The sequence below is a fragment of the Symsagittifera roscoffensis genome, chromosome 2, assembly GCF_963678635.1.
Source record: "Symsagittifera roscoffensis chromosome 2, txSymRosc1.1, whole genome shotgun sequence".
NCBI lineage: Eukaryota > Metazoa > Xenacoelomorpha > Acoela > Convolutidae > Symsagittifera > Symsagittifera roscoffensis.
The window spans coordinates 5,340,317-5,357,505 of NC_087063.1; the positions used below are offsets into that span (position 1 = coordinate 5,340,317).

A 17,189-nucleotide genomic window follows, 5' to 3' on the forward strand; every position below is an offset into this window, starting at 1 on the left:
GGTGGAAGGTCGAAGACAAAATGGGCGAAAAATAATGGGATTATAAACAAAGGAATATAAGAAAAATAATCGATTAAATGAATTTTACTGCAAAACAATTAATTTAGAAAATCGGATAAAATTAATCGCTTACAATCGATTAGAATGTATAATAATTGATTATATTTGATTCCAAAAAGAGAGATTACTTTCCATTAATGTTTGATTAAAATCAAATTTTTTTATCAATTTTTGTAAGACTGTTGCTAAAATCATATTATAATCGATTATGAAACTGGATGCGGTAACTTATAGCAGGATATTTGGCTCAATTGGTTCTGTTAGGATTAAATTCGACAGGGGTGGAATTGTTTTTCCAAAAAAAATTTTCCAGCCACTGATTTACGTAATATGGTATTTTGTATACTTATGTATACGTGACAAAATAAAAAAAATAAGAGAGCTGACGTTCTCCCAAAATTTGACATAAATTGTATATATGTGACTTTTGTATAATTGTAATGCTATTGCACTGTTGGAACTGCCATTTTAAAAATGACTTATGACTCCAGCCAGGGTCTTTTCTAGTATTTTCTCGATGAGCTTTTCAAAAATTTTGTGAAAATTTGTTTAGGTCGATTAAATTGATTTTCCTAGGGCTCCCAGAACACTTCTGAGAACCAAAGTTTCGACAAAGTTTTTTGCACCGAAACTTTTCGGGTTGGTTGGTCAAAAATGGATGTCCAAAAGAGTATTAAAATGGGGACGTTTTGATTGGCGAGGGTTCGAATCCTTGATGGGGGAACGCTAAGACTGATGTTATCTCTAAGCAAACAGACATTGCCTCTTTTTCATTTCTCCCAACCTGCGATTTTTTTTAAATAAAAAAGTTTGTTGCTATTTTCCGATTGTTATGAAAATTGACATGTGGTATATTTTGCTTTAACGATCATATTTGGCCTTCATACCTAACCATAGAAAACCACTCGTTACACTATTAACGAAAATTAAGTTCATGCGAGGCGGAGAAAGCAAAAAAAGCCCAGAGATAAAAAAAAGGTGGCAAAATTTCCGATTTTATTGAAGGAGCAGGGATTTTTTTAAGTCTATCAAGAGAACAGGGAATACTCTAAAGTAGGGAATGCTCTATCAATAGTACACAATACTCATTTTCTTTCTTTTCAAAAAATTGATGAAATATGATCAAAAATAATAAAATATGATGTTAAAAATAAGTGAAAATTGAGATTAGAATCATAAGCCGAGTTTATAATTAGAAAACGATCTGCGCAAAAAATTTCGTTACACAAAGAAACCGCGATTTTATTAAGAAATCGAAATCAGGCTTACCGGTTTAATCCCTTGGGCAATCAAAAGTGGGATGAAAATACGGGTGAACAGTAATTAGCAATTGAACACCCGCCTTACCAGGGAAACAATCCGAAACAGGGCTGGCGAATCACTCTTAATAACCAAAATGACATCCGTTGTTTGATAGAAGTTTCTAACCCCCAGCATTTCCTTATTTCTAAGGAGATGAAGCTCTAATTCAAAGTCTTATCTCTCAATCCTCGAAGCGTGACCGTAATTTGAAATTTAACCCAGGCGGTAATAACAAGGTTATTTTTTGCGCCAAATTAATCTACTCAAATGATAAGATGAAAATGGTAAGGTTTAAATTAAGTGCAAAAATAAGGCTGTATGAAACATTCCAGTTCAAGCTCACAGCTATTTTGTTTCGGTCATCACCCCTGGAATGGGTCAGAAACTGGTCTAGGGTGTTTTTTTTTCTGCGCTAAATCAGCCACCACACAAAAAAAGGATAACCGATTACTGTGCAAGTAGCACAGAATGTTCCGACCACAGTCTTAAAAAAATACAAAAACGTTTTCTCAAATTGGTGCCGTTTTTTTCTGCATGTTGGGATAAAAAACATCGGAACGAGAAAAGAAGAAGAAAGAAGAAAGCATATTTGAGAATCATAGTAAAATAGGTCAATTTAAAAACAGTTTTTCAAAAAAAAGCATTAGAACGAAAAAAAAACATTCAAAAAAAATTGAAAAAAAAAATTAGATTTTTTTTCAAGTTTTTTTTGCACAAATTTCCTGTATTTTCAAATTTTTGATTCTCAAAATTGCGCTAAAACTCCAAAAAGTGCCATTATTTGAATAAAACTAAGTTTGCGCGATTAAATTAATCTTAAATAAGCTATTGCAATTACTAAGTACCTCACTATATACCTCAAAATTAGACCAAAACCAACAATTTCAAAACTGTTTCTCTCGACAATATGAGAAATTTCTCAAAATTCTTTAATGTCGTTTGAACTACGACTGACAGGGATATAATGAGATATATCACTCAACCCTGCCCGATAAAAATTTATGGTTGCTAAAAAAACTTAAACACACACGAATACAAAGTTCTTCCCAATTTTCAATGGTCGGAACAATCAAACCGGGTCGAGTGATATATTCTTCTAAGTATATGTATTTATATATATATATATATATGATTATATTTTTGTGGCTCGATACCTAACTTCACTAATTAAATTACAGGATCTGCAATAGAATTTTGCAACAGTACTTCTGTGAGCTTTAAAGCTCTTTTAAAGTGTCAATATTGAAGCATTAAAGTTATAACCTTTATTACAGTGCTGATTTAATATAACCGGACAAAACGCGTTAAACTTGAAATTTAAAACCCGTTTTTCTCAAATTGGGTTGAGTTAAGGTGAAAACTTATGAAGACAAAACTTGCTTAAAATGTTAGCAGAATTAATATGGTGTAATTTGTTTTGCGAAATTCGGGTTCGAAATTTACCCCAAAAATGGGTCATTTTGGTTTTTCTTAGTTAATCAAAAATTACGGCAAAAATACCCAGTCGATCACAGACATAATTATGCCAAAGTGAGCCCCTCACGTAGCCCAACAAACTTTATGAAGGGTATTTTCTCCAAAAAAAATTGCAAAATGTTTAAAAATTGTTTTTAAATAAAAAGTTGGTATTTTATGTAGTAAAAATGACCTTTTTTGTCTATCAAACAAAAATTAATTAATTCATTCAATTTTTTGGAGATTACACCCTTCTCAAAGTTTGTTGATCTACGTAAGGGGCTCACTTTGGCATAATTATGTCTGTGATCGACTGGGTGTTTTTGGTGTAATTTTTGATTAACTAAGAAAAGCCAAACTGACCCATTTTTGGGTTAAAATTTTGGACCCGAATTTCGCAAAACCAATTACACCATATTAATTCTGCTAAAATTTTAAGCAAGTTTTGTCTTCAGAAGTTCTTACGTAAACTTAACCCAATTTGAGAAAAACGCGTTTTAAGTTTCAAGTTTAACGCGTTTTGTCCGGTTAATTTAAATCAGCACTGTATTAAACTTAACTTCAACTTGAAATTAGTTTTTCATGTTAATTTCAGCACCGAGCAACAAAGGAGTTAAATCGATTATGAAGTATTTTAGGACAAAAACTAATCCGTAATAATCCATTCCAGATGGGAAATTCAGATCACAACATCGATTATAATGTCATTAAATCTAACATTTTTGTAAAATGGTCTAATTGAGTTTTTGTGCATTCTCATATTTGCTAAAGTTTACCAACCGCACCCCCCCCCCAGATTAGGGAAAGGGGGACCTCAATGTGAACTGTACCTCTTTTATCACTCCCCGTCTAGTTTTTTTACCTGAACACCCCTCCCACCCCCACGAATTTTTTCAGTAAACTTGGGGGGGGGGGGGGGTTGTTAAATAGTCGGGAGCTTAACTAGGGCAAGAGGGCGTTTTAAAAGAGGTTGCATTCAACTCTTAACCGCAGTCGAACGCGAGGGGGTAAACGAATGGTAATGTGGTGAAAAAACAATTAAATAAAAAGGTTGTTAAACTGTCATGAAATATGAAATGAAAAAGTAGATAAAAAAGAACTATATTTAAAAAAATGTGAAGTGTAAAAAATTGTGAATGCAATGCACATCAACTGCACTAAAATCAAGATAAACATTTTTTTTGTAATTTTACAGATACTGACTGTAAGATGATATTATAATCGACTCTCATAATGGGAACTACTCAGTGCGTATCTTAGTTAAAATGATAGCTAGCATTACAACACTCCCAAGAAACTGATACATTAGAAAGCTGTAAACATCAAATCATACATTTTTGCTCTACTTTAAAATTCATGCCTGTTGAAACTTAAGGTAAGCAAGACTGCTCAATTCAGGGCAAAACCCTGAATGTTCCGACTGCCTTTAGGTCTATGGAGCAGTAATAACCTTAAAAAATCCAATGTAATAGAAAAAAAAACAATTTCTTTTGAATTCGGGATGTTTTGTGAAAATCATCACCCCACACGCCAGATAAAATAGAAAGTGATAGATTTCACTCCTAGTAACAAATCAATTAAAATCAATTATGGCAAACAAGTTTCCTTGAACCAATTTGGAACGATTTCTAAGACGGATTAAATCTCCGCTTACGCGTTAATAGCGCGAAATATATCATGCGTTAATTGTCCCAAAGTGGCCAAAATGCCAATCTTTAAACCCCCATAACTTTACAAAAAATGATCACAGGTAAAATATATTTTCAACTTTAAGCTCAAGACAACAATACTTTTTGAATGATTTTTAAAAAATTATGTCCAAATGGCTAGTTAAAAAGTCGAGTTTTGTCTAAAAAAACCCACCCCGAGCACTTTCACGAACTACGGAACAACAATATCAGCACGTTAAAAACCTATATTGGAGTGATTAATTTAGTACTGTTGCAAATCTGTTACACCCTCTCTCCGTGTATAGATCGAAAAAAGAAATTAATTGTTATTCAATATACTGCTGAATACTTACAAATCCCCCAGTTTATCTAAAATTGATAAAAAGTTAGTAGCTATTATTCTTGTTAATTTCTTGTCGTGGCTTTTAGATTACAAAAATTGTCAAATTATACTAGATCCGCGGATACTTTGATACCTCTTCGAACATTTCGATTTAATAGCTCATGTAACATGATTTATTACTCATGGACTGTCAAAAATGATTCAATATTTTTCAAAACAGTGCTGACAATTTTCAACGGAACATAATAAAAATGAGATTTTGAAAATTTTGAAAAAATTTTGACAAAAAATTAGAATGCGGGTTTAAAGTGTGCCTTAAATCAACGAGGGAAGAATTAAATTTCAAAATAATGATCCATTACTTGTATAATGAAAATGTACTAACGAAAATTTAGAATTCCGGTTTTTTGCCTCTTCTATTCTTTTTCCAAAGAAAAATATTGACCTACTTTATAACTTTTAGCTTCTGTCACTCTTTCGGGACAAATGCAAAAAGAGAAAGAAAATAGTGGTCTCCTATTTTCATCCTAGGAGGGGTTTGGCAACGACCACAAACGCACGATCACACAACTTTCTTTGTTGTATTTTGTTTGCAGATAAAAAACCCTTGCAGCAGTGGCTTGGATCAAAAAAAATCTCTCACTTCCAACAAGTAATTCAATAAGCGGTCGGAACAAATAGCGGTCGGAACATTGTCCTTTTCACTGATAAGTGTATTCTCGCATAATTGATGAACTAACCTTTATTCAATTTCATAAAAGTTGAATACTAAATGAAAGCAGTTGGTGCTTCCAGGCCTTTGCGACAATCAAAGCTTCGGAAGATTCGGAGCTTCAGGGAAAACTTGTTTTGCTTAATAATCGAAAATAAAATTAGAATTTCTTAATTTTTTAATTGGCAAATCTGACTGATATTTTGTGACGAGTTCTCTCAAATAACGTCACAACAAGAAAAAGTATTTCAGGACAAAAAACTATCGTATAAGTTTTTCCTCTTCTAATTTATGTTGCAGGAATACCAGGAATACTTTGTAGCTGAAATCAACTTATCTGAAAATGACGTTCAAAGATGGCGTCAGAAATACAATTTTTATGTTTGTGACAGTTCTTTTCTTTGGAAACATTTGTTGGCTACCACAGGGAATGAAGAATTGAACCAAAATAATTGCAATTTATTCAGATGCTTGGAGAGCATCGAAAAAGGTGGGAAAAAATGATTTCGACCTTGCTTTTCATTCGTCTATCCTGTACCAAATTAAAAAGTTGCTTTTGCTTCAAATGAAATTTGAAATTTGCAATCAATTTTAAAATGAAGATTCAAGTTCATTCCAACACTTATTCTCTGAAAGTCAAAAAAATCTGGTCTTAATTAACCAACAAGCAAAGTTATCAAATTGTGGCTCTAATTCGTTAATGACACAGAAAATAAAAAAAACCTGCTGAAAATTAACTGTTATTATAAAAAGTAGATAAACAACCTCGTAGGAGGCCTTTTACGTCAACTATCTAATTTTTCTAATTCCAAATGAGTTTTAACAGTTTGGACCCAAGTCCAGGGGCGGATTCAGGGATTTTTCTATAGTTATTTTATAAATACATTTTATATATATACTTTTCTGATATCTGCTAATTTATGAAAAGCATTTTGTTTGGCAGATTAATGTATTCATAAAAACTGATAGTAGTAATATTGATTGAAAATGAAATGATTATTTTATGCGTAATAGTTCCGAAATTTAATCGAGCACTATGCTCAAAGTTATCGCTTATTGTTCCGTTTGTGCTCGACGGAATATTTGTGCTCGAGGTGGGTTTTTTTTCTCCAGACAAATTTCGACTTCTCATTCAAAAACTATTGTTGTCCTGAGCTTAAATGTGAAACGATTTTTCACCTGTGATTTGTTTCGTAAAGTTATGGGGGTTTAAAGATTGCTATTTTGGCCAATTTGGGACAATTAGCGCTTGATATATTTCGCGCTATTAACGCGTAATCAGAGATTTAATCCGTGTTAGAAATCGTTCCAAATTGGATGAGCGAAGCTAGTTCGCCATTATTGATTTGCTACAAGGAGCGAAATCTATTCATTTGTAGTTTATATGGCGTGTGGGAGGATGATTTTTATAGAAAAAATTTCAAATCTAATATAAGAAAATTTCATTTTTTATTACATTCAATTTGTTAATGATATTTATGTTATTACTGCTCCATAAACCTCAAAAGGCAGTCGGAACATTCAGTTCTTCGCCCTGATACGAGCAATCTTGTTGTAAAGTATCACCCCACTTGGTTAACCTAAAAAAAGGTGGTCGTCAAAACTTTATCGTCAAATTTTCTCGAAAATCAACAATCCCTCTTCGAAAAAATCCTAGATCCAACTAGGGGCGGATCTAGGATTTTCTCGAGAGGGAAGGAGGGGCAAATTGATTATCAGAGATCTCCCCAAAACACTTTAAACACTCTATTAGGACCAAATTTTGTGCGCCGCGTTCATACTTTTGTTTTGAAAAAGACGGTTAAAAAGGCGCGCGCTCCCTCAACAAAATTAGTATATTTGAATAAAAACTTTTGAAATTGGTAAATTAGCGAATTAAATTTAAATGGATTTTCGTGTTTATTTAGAGCGTTTTTTCAAATCATAATTTTTTATCAATCTATTGCTCAAATTTTTGTCTGTAAAAAATTTAACAGCAATTGTCTTGTTTTAATGATATTGTAATGAAAAATGCATTCCATTTTTCTTCTCTTAGGGTATTCATTTTCCGTTTGGTATTTTTTTTTGTTTTTCAACAGTTTCTGCAACATGGCATTGCTAAGATTGCAAGAATAGCATAGAAATGGGCACAAATGCAAAGATTGCAGAGTTTTTTTATTTCGGATAAAATGAAAAAGAATAATAATAAACAAGTAACGTAGAGTTTAATTTTAAAAAAATTGTTTGGTTGGTTATTGAGACATTCTCATCTCAAATAAATTTTTGATAATTTGTTTACCGCGAAACAAAATCAAGTTATACATTCCAAAGAAAATGGGTGAATTTTTTTAAAACTGAGATAAATCGGTTGATTCATTTAATGAAAAAATTGAAAATCTCCCGTTGGCAAAGAAGGCTTCATATAAAAAAAATGGTATTTTAAGACTAAAGAGCAGATAAAACTTTCCTGGTTTTGATTCTAAACAGAATTTGCGAATTATTAATTTTTACTGCGAAATTTTTTTGATCAAATCCCTTTTTGAAAAGTTGTGCTAAACAAAATCTGAGCATAAAAATTAGGTTGTTTTCATATTCAGTGCTTTTTTTAGCTAAAAAACTCTAAAATGAGCGTTTTCTGAATCTGTCTTTTAACGAATTTTTAAATTTCAGCCAAACAGTTTTAAATGTCATTATTCGGTTTCCAAATATGACGTTTGGAATTTTGGAGTGAATTGGTAATAGAAGCAAAATAGCTTTTTTTATTGTTTTAGATGAAATTGAGGAACATATATGCTTGGTGTGGATTTTTTGTTCAACTTAGTCGCACAAAAAGTTTGAGGGCCAAGGGAGTGCTTCTTGAGTCCTATGATGAAAACACAAGCCGACAGGCAGTTGGAGACTGCAGCTTGTTTAATAGCTAACCATTTGTAAAGTGAGTATTTTTTTGGTAGGGCGAGTTATCCAGCACTAATCCTTATTCCAAATTGAATTGAAGCAAAATTTATAGTCATATTTATTGCGTGCACGATTGAAAATTTAGATTTTCTCGTGATAACCGGAAATTTTGACTACATTTTGATAAGCTGGCAACCTAATTTTCATAATTTTTCATTATATCAGTAAAAAGAGAGCAGGAACGTTCACGGTTGTGTCCTGATATACTAGCAGCCTTGTTCAAAAAATTCGAAAAACTCTGATACTCAAGAAACACCACCTTTATTTTGCTAAGACAGTCATAAATTAGACAGAAAAGTAGTGCAAAATTTTTAGTTTCTACAAAAAATTTTTGTCACATTTTTGTAGATAACAAGGAAAAACAAACTATAACAAGACTGCTCGTATCAGGGCGAAGCTCTGAATGTTCCCACTGCCTTTTAAGGTTTATGGAGCAGCAGTAATAACATTAAAAAAATTAAAAGAAATACATTAAAACGAAAAAATTTTTAAAAATTTGAAATTTTATATGAAAATCATCCCCCCACACGCCATATAAAGTACAAAAAGATAGATTTTATTCCTTGTAAAAAATCAATTATGGCTAATAAGCTTCGTTCAACAAATTTGGAACGATTTATAAGACGGATTAAATCTCCGCTTACGCGTTAATAGCGCGAATTATATCGCGCGTTAATTGTCCCAATTTGGTCAAAATGGCCAAAATGGCAATCTTTAAACCCTCATAACTTTACGAAAAATGATCACAGGTGAAATATATTTTCAAATTTAAGCTCAGGACAACAATACCTTTTGAATGATAAAAAAAATTCCGTCAAAAAAGGCTAGTTAAAAAGTCGAAATTTGTCTGAAGAAGAAAAAAAACCCACCCCGAGCACAAATATTGCGTTACTTTTGTATCGAAAGTCGGAACAATAAGTGCAATTATAAGAGCAAAACAAGTAAAAAAATCATTTTCCTAACGGCTCCATGAACTAATACATTTCATATTTCTTTATTTGATGGATCTCACATTAGCCAAAGATCTCTAAACTTTTATGTAGAATTTAAAACTAATTTTAACTTCCGACAAATTACTCGCAGAAATGAAGCAAACTCACGGTTTGTTATCGACAGAAGACAGGAAGCAAAAGCATACTGGGTTTTTGACAAAGACGGTTTTGTATGGACTTAAATCTGTTTTCGATCTTTTTAAAATCGATTCAAATTGAGAAATTGATCAATCATGTACATATAAGAATTGGAAATGGGTTTTAAAAAGATTTAACTCGACTCATCCAGAAAACTTTGGATCAACTTATATCGATTTTTGGCAAATTTTGGTAGCAAGTAATTTTTTTGGGGTACGTGGGGACGGGGGTGGTACGTTGTTTAGGGAATGGGGGGTTGATACGTGGTTAGGGGCGTGGGGAGCATAGGGGTAGTGAGTAGTGGGAGGGGGGGACTTGAAATTTTGTTTAAAAAAATGGTCAAAAACGCCGTTTTAGGCACTTTTTGGAAAATTACTAAATTATTGGCTCGTCAAAATTACTATGTTTTGGCCGCCCCTGGATAAACGTGTTCGTTCGAGTTCTGCAAAAAACTGCAAAAAGCAGAGTAAATAGCTACCCAACTTAATTGATTTTCATGGATTTAAGTACAAAAATTAATCCATTTTATTGAAAACAAAAATGGATTATAACTGATTTTAATGGATTTTATTTTCGAAAGCAATCGATTAAAATAGATTAAAAATCCAAAATTTTGTCTAAATTTGCAAGGATAATCGAATATATAGACAATATTTTTGTCCATAATTATCCATTATAATTGATTTTTATCCATGAAACTTCGGTGTAACCATGCAGAACAAGTGTAAATTTGTTGTTGTATTCTTTCTAGCAAGTGTAGTTGTTAAAACAAGTGTAAATTCGCATAGTACTGCTACGGTTATGGTGTATGCTCGATGCATGTTTATCTCATTGCGGTTGAGCAGTGAAATGAATTCTGTTTATTTATTTCCAGAAATTGTTTATTTCTAAACTAAGAAAGAATAAGATCATTTCTGTACAGAAAACATGATAAAGTTTGGCTAGGTAATCTATATAACATTTATATCTAGAAAAACAGCTTTCGCTGGGTACGGGTACGCTGACGAAATTCCATATTAGTTTATCAGTTTGTTTCTTTTCAGATAATCTATCAGCATGAAAAATTAAGGCTCTATCGTACAAATGACCTACCGCAGAATGAACTCCCTGAACATCTGAAACTCTGAAAGCTCATTATGTATAATTTTTGCATTCCATACAAACTCGCAAAACTAGCTATTATGTTTGATAACTAAATATGTAGATGATATAATATTCTCTTTAAAAATCATTTTTTCTTTCCAATAACTCGAGTTAGGGTAGATTGGACGGTTGATCCAAAATTAATTGAAGAGCATACATTATCATTTCCTATTTTAATCTGTGTAAAATCAGTTTAGAAAAAGGTGCTTTTAAATAGTTCTAGGTCAATTCAAAATGTCTCAACAACAAAAGCATAAAAAGACAATATGATGGATTTAAATCAGGGGCTGATCTAAGATTTTCTCGAGGGGGTATTTTAAAAATTTTTTCGAAAATTTTGACGATTTTATAGGAAATTTTGAAAAAAAGGTCAAAAAGCCGTTTTTTTGGCGAGCTCTCCATTTCAAAGTTAGTATATATTGCGCCCAAGGCGCATTTAGAAGAATTTTAGGGTCGGTCGGCCAAAAATGGATTTCTATTTCTTAAAAAATATCAAAGGGGGGACCCTTTGGGTCGGCAGGGGGTCGAACCCCTGAGGAAGGAGGGCGTCCGCCCCCCCCCCTAAATCCGCCCCTGATTTAATTTAATTCAAATTTAATTTATCTAAGTTGATATGTTTCCGGTTTAAATATGAGGTCCAATTAAATGAACTTAGAATCAATCCAAATCAACTTTTTTCCGATAAATAAAAAGAGATCCAATTTAATTAATTTTATTCATATGAACGCTTTTTTATTCTAAAATTGAATGTGAATTCGTTTTGTCAATGCGGGCAAGTTTGTATAACTGTTTCTAAATACATATATGCCTCAATGCGGGTTTTGTCAATGCGGGTAAGTTTGTATAACTGATTCTAAATACATATATGTGATTTATTACCTTACGTGCCACGATTTATTACCTCACGTGCAAGTTCCTAATGTCACTTTGTTTCTAGCCAAAGTCACAAATACTGTCTCAATATTTCAATTCGTAAACAGATTTTCAAACAGGTCAAAAGTAACTTATGAATCCAGAAAGACTACAATTGTAGACGATTATAAACTCGGTGACTCTCTGAAGAGGAAACAAGTTTAGTTTTCATTGTCTAAATCTAAATTTACAGTTACTTGAATTGAAAAGCGTACCACTTATTCTCTTGTCAAGTAAACGGCAAAAAGGAATTTTGCTTTTAGCATCTTTCACTTTTTAAAAGCTGGCGCCATCTCTAATTGCCTCTCGGGCTAAGAACTTTGGAGCGTTTGGTTTCCTGTTTTCTTCTTGTCTATCATAACATTTGACTGAAATGTCTCAAATAGCATTAAGTTCATAATTGTCTTAACTGGGTACAAAAATGGGGTTTTGATTAAGTGTTTTTCATATTGTAAGAAAAACCTTAAAAAGCAAGGTCAACATAGATAGCGACCAGAGTACAGAAAAGTTTCAAAATGAACAATCTTTTTTGGCATAGTTAGATGAAAAAAAGATCTTGATGGTTTAAAAAAGTCGGCTTTCCACTATCCTAATTCATAGGTACCTTAAATCATAAAATATCTGATATATTTAAAAAAAATGTTTAAACAAATCTTTCGCTATTTTGAGGGAAGGGGATTAACAGAAAACATCTAGAAAACGAATAAAAAAATCTAAAAGCAACAATTGACTGATTGCCTGAAAATTACAACTAAAATCAAGTCAAAGTTATGACAGGCAACGTCAGTTAACCTTAACCGAGTCTAGGAGGCGGACTGAAAAAAGTGAAAGTTTGCGGAGGCTAGGTTCAAAAGTTCAAGTAACGAAAAACTTTGTTCCTAATAGTTGTTAGGCTTTTAAATACCATTGCTAAACTATTTCTATTTTTTCGCAAAATGAACTCAGTTTTCAGGTAACTTTCAGCGTTTTTCTGGCCATTTGAAGCTATTTTATTAATTTTTTTAAAGTAACGACGCTTACAAAAGAAACTCATTCGAAATAGTGAGAAAAAAATCCGGTATTTTCCTATGTTGCAGTACTGATACAATCTTTTTTACTCTAAAAGCGTTTTGGAGCAAGAAGAATACAACAGTACTGCAAACTTGGAATACAACAGTACTGCAGAGCAAAAACAGAATGAGAAATATCAACAGCACTGTATCAGTACTGCTCCAGTTCTTTAACAGAACTGCAGAGTCCTTAAAACTGATTTTACTCTGATACAGTTTTTTGAACTTATTGTAAATCCCGTTGTACTGAAACAGTATTGAATATTATGCTAGCCGACCAATGCGGGCTGCCACAAATCCATATACAAATGTGGCGATTAAAAAAACAAGACTACTCCTATCAGGGCGAAACCCTGATTGTTCCGCTGCCTTTTAAGGTCTATGGAGCAGTAATAACATGAAAAAAAAAACAAAATTTAATTAAAAAAGTGATTATTTTTTAATTTGATATTTTTGTGAAATCATCCCTCCACACGCCAATAAAGCACAAAATGATAGATTTCTCTCCAAGTGACAAATCATTTTTTGCTGTATCTTCACATAGCTGGTAAATAACAAAAATCAACGATTGTTTATTGAAATAAAAAATGATAAAAATTGAAATCAAAATTAGTTATAATAAATTTAAATGTGGGACTTTTTGCCAAGATGTTTTTATAACGGTAATACTCATATTATCATGTTTAAGTGTTTTAAGCTTATTCTGAGGTCACACTAATGAAAAGTTTCTTTTCAAAATTTTTTAAAAGAATTTTAAAAAAAAGTTAACAAATGATACCAACTGAAAAGCACACAAAACGAAATGAAGCGATGACGTTTGTTGAAAGATAATGGATCAGAAGCCATGAAAATGTATTATAGTTTATTGAATTTTGAGAAAAAAAATTCAAAAAAGGCAATCTTTAAACTTTCATATTTTTCTCACAATTGATCACAGGTGAAACATCTTTATTTAAATTTAATCTCAAGACAACAATACCCTTTGAATGCTATAAAAAAATTTCGTCAAAAATGGCCAGTTAAAAAGGCAAAATTTGTCTGAAGAAAAAAATCACCGCGAGCAAAAATATTCTGTTTTTTTTTTCGTTACGAAAGTCGGAACAATAAGGTAAGAGCGTGCTGCTATACCAGTAGTTCTTTTACGAATAGTGTCAGGAGGCGAATCAATAAAGCTCAAAACTGATTCCAAACTAAGATGTGCCAACCTTATAAGCCAAAACAATCTGTTTGCGAGCAAAAATTCAAAAGTAGTTTGTTTAATCTTTACAGTGCGTGTGGAAGAACCGTCTCTTCTGGCTTATTTTTGCACCGATCAGTAACCTCAGATTCGGTAGCCGCGATAAATATCCAAATGACCACAAAATATGCTCAACGATGGTGATTTTTCCAGCTAAGATTGGTTGAACTTCTTTTGGTTGAAAAATATCTATTTTAAAGTTTTATCTCTTCCTCTAACCACTTTAACAAAACCCTTTTTTAATGTATTTTAACCTCTTTCTTCAATTTAAATCCGATAAAAAAGCTGGTTACAAGTTGTATCATTGAAAAACTCCACAGCGAAAAGCTTAACAGCTACAAAATGATACATCATGACTAGGTAAAAAGTTTTACTTTTTAAAATTGTGCTTTTGTAAGAAAAAAACGCAAACAATTTTGTCCAAGTCGGTTAATTGAAAAAACAATCTAAAAAAAACATATTTATAAAAAATTAGAAACTAATTTCAAAATTATTTGAAATATTGTTTTTCACGTTTTTTTTCTTCAAATTTATACAAACCAGCTATTATTTTAATCGAGAGGAAAGACTAAAGTAATGGAAAACAGAAAAGGTGTTTTTTTTCAGCTAAAACAACGGGTTAAATTGAACATCTTAGCTTTAAGACGAGAGCTCAACCTCTCAGTATTTTTTTTGCCTGGTCTAGCCTATAATAATGAGGCCAGTTTTTCTCGACATAGTGATGAATTTTTCATCTTTTTCCATATCTGTATAATCACTTATAGGGTTTCAAAATGACAACACTCTTCACTGTAGGTTCGCTTGTAAAAACCGGCTGAAAAATTTAAAAAAACGGCCATAATTGTAAATTTTTTCCTTTTTACAGAGTGGTCAGAGCAAAAACAGTTTACAAATGAAAATTTTGTCCAAATCTTATTCCAGTTGACACTGCCTAATTACAATTACCTATATTTGTGTAGCTTACATCTAGCTAATACAATTGTTAAGACTAACCATAATTCAAGACAAGTTTTTCTATGAAAAAAACTAGGCGTGAGAAGAACCTTAAGGTTTTGACCTAAGGTAAATATGTTTTTGAAATACCATCGCTGAAATTTTTTCAAGTGGCAGATTTTTTGGCTCATGTTTGAATAGGAGGCTATTGAACTCGTTATTGAGATAAGAGCCCGGAAATACTGATTTTAAGGTTAAAAGCTGTGTAAAAATTGATTTTATAGTAACTTATCTTGACAGGTTGGGTAAAAAAAGCCAATTGAATTGAAATAGCCCTCTGGGTAACTTTTTTCAAAAACGCTATAAACTTTTTTTTTTTAAAAAACTATTTTTTTCTATTGCATGTTTAAAAATGCCTTGATCAATTTCCGTTAATTTAAAGATTCAAACTTTAAAACTTATGAAAAATTTATTTTAAAATAATTGGTTTTTCAATATATAAAAAGTTTGGACCAAAAATTTGGTTTTCGATCGCTAACTATTACCTCAAAAATTGAAGGGGGCGTTCAACAGTGCCGAAATACAACAGTGCCGAAAAAGGCGGGAAATTTTCAGAATAATTTACACGCCTTTTCTAAAGAGCGGGAAAATACCGACGCTAATTATCAAAGAGAACCACTCCAATTTTGGCGCCAAAATGTCTGCAACAGCAAATTAAACATTATTTTGGCGCCAAATCGTCTAAATTGCAAATTTTCTCTCACAAAATCTTTAAGTGTCACTTAAGATTGTAAGCGATCGCCGTTCAATTTTTGATTGCCGCACTTAATATGTTGAAATTTGTTCAAACTTTCGACACTGTTGAACAAAGTTTTCATTTTTGGCACTGTTGAACAAAGTTTTCATTTTTGGCACTGTTGTACTGCCCCAAACTGAATAACTACCCTTCAATGTTTGAAGAAAAAGAAAAGATAAACAAGACTGCTCGTATCAGGGCGAAGCCCTGAATTTCCTGACTGCCTTTTAAGGTTTATGGAGCAGTAATAACTTAAATATCATTAACAAATTAAACGTAAAAAAAATGAAAAATTTTTTTTCTAAAATTTGAAATTTTTTCCATGAAAATCACCCCCCCCCCACACGCCATTTAAACTACAAAAGAATAAATTTCGGTCCTTGTAACAAATCAATTACGGCAAATAAGCTTCTTTCAACCAATTTGGAACTATTTCTAAGACGGATTAAATCTCCGCTTACGCGTTAATCGTCCCAAATTAGCCAAAATGGTAATTTTTAAACCCTCATAACTTTACGAAAAATGATCACAGGTGAAATATCTTTTCAAATTTGAGCTCATGACAACAATACCTTTTGAATGATATAAAAAAATTCCGTCAAAAATGGCTAGTTAAAAAGTCGAAATTTGTCTGAAGAAAAAAAACCCACCCCGAGCACAAATATTCCGTTACTTTCGTATCGAAAGTCGGAACAAAAATGGACACTGCGATGAAGTACCAACAAGACTTCTCGTATCAGGGCGAAGCCCTGACTTTTCCGACTACTTTTTAAGGTTTATTGAGCAGTAATAATACATAAAAGAATGAAATAAAATAAAATGAATTTTTTTTTTCCAAAATTTGAAAATTTGTTTTATGGAAATCATCACCCCACACGCCATATAAAGTAAAAAAAAAGATAGACTTCGTTCCTTGTAACAAATCAATTATGGCAAATAAGCTTCGATTAACCAATTTGGAATGATTGATAAAAAAAACCACCCCGAGCACAATTATTCCGTTACTTTCGTATCGAAAGTCGGAACAAAAATAGAGGATTTTCTACCTTTTTTTAAATTATTCAGTTTGATCATTGTTTAAGTTACTTTCAACTCAAAATCTAAAAAGTATTTCATTGCACATCATTGTGTTAAAGTAATTTCTAAGATGCGAATAATATCATCATCTCAAGTGTAAAGTAAATTAGCTACACTTGATTATTGCATAATTAGTACGAAATTGGCTTCTATACCTCTCGAATAAGTTTCCTAAGAATCGCAAAGCAAATCCAATTAACCAAAACCTTATATCAGAAGAGTTTCTATTGAAATCGACCTAATAGCATGCGTACCGCTTCACATGCGGCTATGACTCACCTAGCAATAGTACTCTAGCTCTTCGGCTAGCTCAGCGATGATGTCATTTTTTAACTAAAAAATGAGCTAAAAAGCTAGTTATTTGTTGGGGCGAGCGTGTTCGGCTACAACTGAAAATTAAAAAGATAAATTTCTGGAAAAAAAACTAGCGCTGATA

General features: G+C 32.2%; 1 protein-coding gene across 2 annotated transcripts in view; it reads right to left on the reverse strand.

Moving 5' to 3' along the window:
- LOC134838845 (uncharacterized) overlaps positions 1-17,189 on the reverse strand; it is an 80,317-nt gene that overhangs the window by 41,167 nt on the left and 21,961 nt on the right. The window contains exon 1 of one of the 2 annotated variants that reach the window (XM_063854131.1): positions 9,577-10,067. The exons of the other annotated variant lie outside the window; for it this stretch is intronic. The gene's annotated coding sequence lies outside the window, so the exon portion shown is untranslated. Of the gene's footprint in view, positions 1-9,576; positions 10,068-17,189 lie in introns of those variants that run through there. 2 annotated transcript variants of the gene reach the window in all.